This window comes from Haemorhous mexicanus, chromosome 1 (assembly GCF_027477595.1).
Source record: "Haemorhous mexicanus isolate bHaeMex1 chromosome 1, bHaeMex1.pri, whole genome shotgun sequence".
Classification (NCBI taxonomy): domain Eukaryota; kingdom Metazoa; phylum Chordata; class Aves; order Passeriformes; family Fringillidae; genus Haemorhous; species Haemorhous mexicanus.
Genome location: NC_082341.1, coordinates 80,048,123 through 80,055,446, shown reverse-complemented (window position 1 = coordinate 80,055,446; position 7,324 = coordinate 80,048,123). Strand labels below are relative to the sequence as shown.

The following is a 7,324-nucleotide window of genomic DNA, read 5'->3' as shown; positions in this document are numbered from 1 at the left end:
GCACACCACGGCCCTCAGAAGAACACCCTGGCGGCCGCGCCCTCCCTCTCCTCATGCCCTGCTCCCCTTTTGATCCATATCCATCGAAAATGCAAACCGGACTCAGCCTTATCACGAGCCTGCTACGCGTCTCTCACTCGGTCCTTGTCCCCAGATAAATGGGAAACAGCTTCCATTGTTCTTGCTGAAAGATGGTGCTGCCGGCTTTGAAGCCCCGGCGCAGCCGGACCGCGCCCCTTGAGCCAGAGGTTTCCCAAGACGTGCAGCCACCGCGGTCCGTTCCCAGCGGCTCCGCTCCTTCCCGGGCTGCGGGTCCCGGGGCCGGTCACCCGGCGGAGCCAGCTCCCGGCCCGGCCCGGCCCAGCCCAGCCCAGCCCAGCCCAGCCCGGCCCGGCCGCCGCTCGGGGAGCAGAGGGCGCCCCAGCCCCGCGCATCGCCCGCCGTCGCCGGGCTCCTGCAGCGCGGAGCGGGTGCGGAGCAAGGAGCAGGGCGCACCCGGCCCCCGCTGCAGCCAGGCTGTAAAAACAGGGCGGTGGGAAAATGCGGGCAGCACCCTCAGTTGTGCTGTGGCGGCCTCAGGGATGCTTTGGAACAGGGGGAGATCTGGAGGGATACCAGTCCTGAAGCCCCAGCGACGTTCAGGCCAGCTCTTCAGCTGTAGGAGCGCCCGGGAGAGATCCATTCTCCTGAGAAATGTGTTGCATTCCTCTATTTTGCTGCCTTTTGTGTTTAACCGGCAGACCCTCTCCTTAAGCGTGCCAAGAGCATCCGGGCCCGGGAATTTTTAGTCTCCTCCGCCCGTGCCGCCCCTCTCCGCCGTGCAAGCGGCTTTCCCGCTCCCCGAGAGCGCTGCAGGTGTAGGCAGGCGGCCCGGCTTGCCCGCTCCCTCCGCCGCGCAGCATCCCAGCTCCGCCGGGGACGGGCCGTCCGCCCCATGGTGCACAGTCGCCCCGGTGCGGTTCGGGTGCGGAGGGTCGCGGAGCGCCCCGCACCTCGCAGCGCCGCGCCCGCTCTCCTCGGGGCAGGGAGGTTGGCTGCTCCCTTCCCTTTTTTTTTGAGGGGTGTGGGGGTGTAATGCTGCAAGGTGCGTTCGCGGAGCCGCGATTCAGCCCCCCCCGCAGCCTGCACGGCTGATATTTAAACCTGGGGTCCGTGCGCCCCCTAAGCGCGAGCGCCGCGCAGCGCATCCCCCGCCCGCCAGCCCGGGAAATAAATAAATAAAGCGTGTGGCTTTTGAACTGCCCACAGACTGTCACAGGGAAGGGGGGAGGGAGGGAAAGAGGGAGGGGGAGAGAGTGAGAAATGCAGAGGCAGCAGCCGCGGTAGCGGCGGCAGTGCTCCAGCAGGCACTAGGCACTCCAGTCCCAGCGAGCGAGCGGGCGAGAGCCACAGCGCTCCGAGCGAGGCGAGGGTGCTCTGGGCTACCTGGGACTCTCTTTGTGACACCCCAGCACACAAACACTCCGACAGGGACAGAGGAAAAACATAAAGGTAAGACGCGGTGTGTCTCACTTATGCCATTTACACAGCAGCCCGCGAGAGCTTTGCCATTTTTATCATTTTCCCCCCTTCCGTTGTGTCTCGATTGTGGGGAGAGGAGATGTGCGTGTGAATTGGTACGAGCAGAGAGAGCGGAGCAGCCCGGGAGGCGCCTGCCCGGGCACATTTTAGGAATATCGCTTTGAGGAGCTCGATTCCTCGAGAGGGGACCACCTGGGAGCGGGATCGAGGCACACAACGGACCGAAGGCGATTCCGTGAGATTTAAATGCCCGGGAAGGCTCTCCTGGGGAAGGGTGGGGGTAGCGGTGGGTGTGGTGGGAATAATAGTGGTTTATGCCCAATTTCTTTTCGGTGCTTTTAGCCTGTTTCCAAAGGGAGTCTTCTTAATTAATAACAATAATTTAAAATAAAAAGAATTTTAAAAAAAGAAAAAAGAAAGGAAAAAAGGAAGATGCCCCAAGCTCCCCATGAAAGGAAGCGCTGGGAGAAGAGCACGCACGGCGCCAGGAAGATGGCAGGGCGGCTGGGCGGGGGGCGGCGGTGCTGCAGGGGGATTGCGGGGTCCGGGCGGCTGGTGGGGGGCTCCGCGGGGTGAGGGGGCGTCGAGGAGGGCGAGGAGCGGGAAGTGGCGCTTGCCCATTGTGGCCGGCGACAACGCGATTGTCGCTTGCCCATTGTGGCGGGGAAGCGGCGTTGCCTCCGCGGTCACGCGTGCGCGGTCACGCGCCGGCGGGTTTGAAGCGCTGCTCCCGGCTGGGCAGCACACGCCGGGGCTCGGCTGCCCGAGCAGGGGCTACGGACCCGCCGTCAAACACGACAGGGACCGTCGCTGCCGCCCGCCGCGCTACGCCCCGAGGCGCCTGTTCTATGAATATTCACCGACTGCCGCCCCCAGCTCCCCACAAGTCCCCATCGGCCGTCTGGCTTTCCACCACCAAAGAAAGCTACAACTCCCCTCGACCTTTCTTTTCCCTCTTCACCTCCCGACCCGCTGTGTCGCCTCTTCTCCACGCACACGCGTGTCTTTTAAGCGCGGCTCCCCCAGGGCGCTTTCCCCGCACCTCAGCTGGGCGTGGCGGCACACGCGGAGGAAAGGGAGGCGGACACACGCACACCCCCGGGACACCCCCGCCCTCCTGCCGCGCCGGGTGGGCGCCGCGCGGGGGGATGCGGGGCGGAGGGGGGGAAGAGGGGCGACGGAGAGGTGCGGAGTGGAGCGGGGATGCGGAGCGGAGTGGAGGGGGGATTCAGGGGGGAGGGGGGATGCGGGGCGGAGGGGGATGCGGAGTGCAGGAGGGATGCGGGAAGCCCCCGCCGCCCTGCCCGAGCCTTTGTCTGTGCCCGGCGCATGCGCGGAGGCGGCGGCGCGGCCGGGGCCGGCGGCGGAACAAAGGCTCCGCGCTGCGCCGCGACCCCCGGGCGCTCCCCCCCGGCCGCCCTCCGCCAGCCCCGGCGTGGCTCATCGGGGTGACCCAGCGGTACCCCGCACCCTTCCTTCCTCGCGCTGCGCCAGGCTGAGCTTGGAGTCTGTTGCTGTGCGCGATGGCGGAGAGGACCCGTACTTCCCCTCACCTCACCCACACAAAATTTGGCATTTAGGAAGGGGAAAAGGCCGGCCGTGCTGCCCGCCCCCTCCCCGCCCGCAGCGGGATTCGGTGGGCGGCAGGCGAGCGCCCGCGGGTGCCCCCAGAGCTGCCCCGCCCCGGACTCCAACACCGCCCCCGCTCCTCCCAGCGGCCTTGGGGGGCAGGAGACGGGGGCAGGGGGTCCCTCTGCAGCAGCCTGGGGTCGTTTGTGGGTCGCTTTGAGCAGAGAGGGCGAGGCGGGTGGCGCGTACGTGCCGCAGTAGGCAGCCCCGCGGAGCAGCCACGCCGCAGGGACGTGCTCCCTGCCGGGCTCCGTCTGGGAGACACACGCGTGCTCTGCGTGCCCGGGCGGGCGCTCGCCTGGAGCATCTCCCTCTGCCGAGGGAAAGCAGTCTATCAAGAGGAAGATTGTGTGCGTGCGTGTTAGTGCGACATCTTGAAATCTCTTTTGTTCGAATTGTTGCGTCTCGATGCTGGCATTGGTGCCGGTTCCTTCTTCACCACTCTTCTTTCCCAACTCTTCTCTAAAATTCGGATATATATCTCTTTTTAGCGGGAGCATGCTTAAGCCTGCTTGAAATGTATGATTTTGTAAGCTAATGACAGTTTCTGAACAGAAGACTACTGGTGTGTTAGTCAGGCTGGAGTTAAAGCTGACAAAAGAATATTGCCAGTGGGCTGCTAAACAGGCGATGGCAGCGGATTTTATTGCTTCCCCTCGAGGGTGATGAACAGTCACTAGAAAACATACACCCCAAGGCCCCTTGCATAGCAATTACTTGCTATTTCCAGTGTTTCCAATTAAGATCTCTTCTGAAGAAGCCATCAGAGCCCTAAAATATGTCTAAATGTCCTCTCTCTGCTTGCCAGATGCTTGCCAGGCACCACCTAAACTGGTGGCCAGGCTTCAGACACTGAAGGTTTTTTCCCTGTGTAGATGTTCCCCATTAAGCCGGGCAGAGTCTGGAGTGGGAGTGCCATACTGAAGGAAGATGCAGCATCTGCTTCTACTGCTCTCATCAGGGGGAGATACCTTGTCCCACACAATCCTTTTTGTATTCAGGGCGTTTCTGAGAATTCTGGGAAACCTTTAGGGGTGAGGGAATAAGAAGAAGCAAGGACATGGCCAAAGGTTTTTGCACTTGCTGCCTACTCATTGTCTCCCACAACTTCATTTGAGGGAGAAGCTTTGTTTTGTGACCTCCCTTGCTAGTGGATTGTATGCAGTGGATATTTTCTTTTTGTCTGGCTGTTTCAGTTTAGCCAGGGGTGCACCAACTCTGGTCTGTGGACAGAATAAACGCAGAATGTTGGGAAATTCATGGTGGCTCTGTCTATTCTTGTATGCTTCATGTATGGAATAGCTGGTTGTGTAATACTGGGAAATTGTACATAGCTGCCAAAATGCAATCATACAGCAGTTTTTTTATGTTAATTTTAACCTCTGAGTGTATCATATCCAGTTAAAATCAACATTAAAAGGGTGAAAATGGTAAAATCACTGTTCAGGTTATTGCCTGAAGCAATGATCAGGTGAAATTTTTTCCTCTCCCCCCCGCCCTCTTCCATACATCATTGCATTTGAGATGCAACACCCTCTAAAGCAACATGGTGACACAAGGTTGGTTTATTTCAGAAAGTGGAATACCTTTGGTGCTATACCCTTACCCTAAGACTACAGAGTGGCAACCTCCATAATTTCTGAGCCATGTCTAGAGCTGTCTCCAGTCCTCAAGTATTTGTGTTTTGGTGTTTCAAAATCAAGTCTGTGGAATAAATTGTATTTTCCAAGTGATGCTGCTTCTGTTTGTGCTGTGTTCCACTGGTAGCTTTGGCCCATGCAGTGAACCATGAAGTCTTTCAGCAGAACCTCCTGAGTACCGACGGCTTCTGTCTGAACAATGGTAAATTCTTCCCTTGTGCCGGCACCCACCCATGGCCCAATGGCATGCACTGAGCAGGGGAGGAAAAAAAAAGCTGGTTGCAGGGTAAAAACAGGCCTTCCCATGAAATCTTGGGTGAGTTCTGTGTGGTTACATTTTTAGACAATCAGCTACCATTGAGTTAGTAATTATTTGGAAATCTGCCACGGAAAGCTGATCTTGCACTAATTTACTAATTTTGAAAATTTGAAAACAAGAATTTTGGAGGGCTTTTGTTTGTTTGTTTGGTTGGGTTTTTTATCTTTTTTTGGTCCCATCTCTATGAAGAGTATTCTGCAGTTTTTTGTACACATTTGTGCACAAATCCCAGGCCTGGATTTAGGTGCATAGGTGTAAGCATAGTGTCCATGGATGCAATGTAAATTTAATGGGTAAAATCTAGTTCTTCAAATAAGAAAACTGGATGATCTTCAAATGCATAATGAAGAGTATAATAATCAACCAATTTTCAAGGCCTTTCCTTTATTCATACAAGCGCAAGCCATTTTGAGGTATACTACAGAAGTATGGAGACTGATTTATAACTAAAGATACTTAGGAGTGACTTGGGTTGCTGCTTCTGTGTCAATCAGGAACGAAAAGAATGAGGTAACAACCAGAGAAATCAAAGAAATTCCTGAAAGCATTATAGACTTGATAATAGAAACCATATGCAGCATAATGGGGGTTTCATGCATTAGTAGGAAATGCTTTCGAGATTAAAAAAATATGCAGGGGGAAGAAGGGGGGAAACCTTATGCAGAATGGAAAGGACTTTAAAGTCTTCCTTGCAATAACTTGTATCTCACAGTTCTCTTCCCTAAAAGTGATGCCACCTAAGCTTTTTACTTCAAGATGGAGAAATGTGATATAAAAATGTATCTACTGGTGATTTGGTATGAAAATTCATAAATTTAAAATAGAAATAAATTGATAGCAATGTGATTCCTCAAACAGATTCCTGACTTGCCAGAATCTGAAAAGAAATCTTTGGCTTTCGTCTGCACACCAATAAATGTAAAGAGATACTGATTTGTAACACATGTGTAATGGTCAGGTTTTGCCTGGGAGCAAGATGTGTAGTAATTCTGTCTTAAGTGCAGTTAATGGAATTTAACTCTGAGGAAACAGTTTTATTAATAAAAACCTTGTGTCCTAGGATATAAATAATAGTCTGATCTTTTTTGATGTGTTTGTTATTGTCCTCTGCAGAATAGGAATGAAGTAGTCTATATAGTTGCCTGACTTGTTGGGTATATACTGCCAAGTACCCCACCAGTGTGATAGCGTTGGGAAAGCCACATGCTTTTTAGTCACATGTTACATAGTTTAGATTTTAGCCTGGTAAGTGGTGCCACATATGATTATGATCTGCTGATCCAGGGATTTGTTTTTTACCCTTTAGGAATTTGAGTGTCTTTTCAAAAGATTTTATTTTGTGTACACTGCCTTAGCAGTTGTTCAGAGCAGCATGACCCAGTACTTCATGTAAACTCTAGGACTGATGGCAGGATCTTTATTTTGAATAGAGATTTCATTTACGGTCCTTACAAAGGATACAACACTGAATTTATAATAAGACTGGGCCTTAGCTACCAACCTTGATGGATGATGTCATGATGGTGATTGTAATACTACTGATGCCTTGGCATGAAGAGGATATGAATGTACTGTTGAAGCATAATCTTTTCCTTCAGGCAAAAGCCTAGTAGCTATAATGACAGTTTCCCAATAATTAATTTTAATGATCAAAATCTGTGCCATCATGTCGTTGTGTGACAAATGGAGGCTAGTTCTGTATGAGTAGTGAAATCAGGGGGCTGCTGGCTCTCTCCTGTTTCAATAGTCTTTAAATACTCAATGGGATACAGAACATAACCCCTACAGAGGGACAGAGCCTAGTTATAGTTTTTGAACTTATTTTCTTTACTGTTTTCCTTGTGTGATTGGTTGGTGATGGAGGGGCTCATATTCAAAATTACATCTTGATGTGATTAACTATTTTTGGATGAAGTAGATGGTCACATAGTGGGATCCTTTAGATGTGCATCTGCTAGACAAATTTAAGATGATTGCTGAACTTTGGAGAAGAAATTAAGCAAAGACAAAACAAAGAATGAATCAACAGTGGTAGAATTGATGCACGTTTCTCTCATCTTCCAACCTTAGAAAAACTCATGCCAAACATGCACAAATCAAGATGTATAAAACAGTGAAAACCCAGTTACAAACATAGTCAACATGGAAGAGTTGCACCATGAGAAATGCTTTGGTATGTGCTTGTCTGAGATAGTCTGGAGCCAGAGAATTGCTA

At 52.6% G+C, this 7,324-nt stretch overlaps 1 protein-coding gene across 2 annotated transcripts in view; it reads left to right on the top strand.

The window, feature by feature from the left end:
- Positions 1–1,280: 1,280 nt before the first annotated feature.
- BASP1 (brain abundant membrane attached signal protein 1) overlaps positions 1,281–7,324 on the top strand; it is a 51,118-nt gene continuing 45,074 nt past the window's right edge. Inside the window, exon 1 of one of the 2 annotated variants that reach the window (XM_059854400.1) lies at positions 1,281–1,491. The gene's annotated coding sequence lies outside the window, so the exon portion shown is untranslated. Of the gene's footprint in view, positions 1,492–1,611; positions 1,757–7,324 lie in introns of those variants that run through there. The other variant, XM_059854416.1, reaches the window with a different exon arrangement.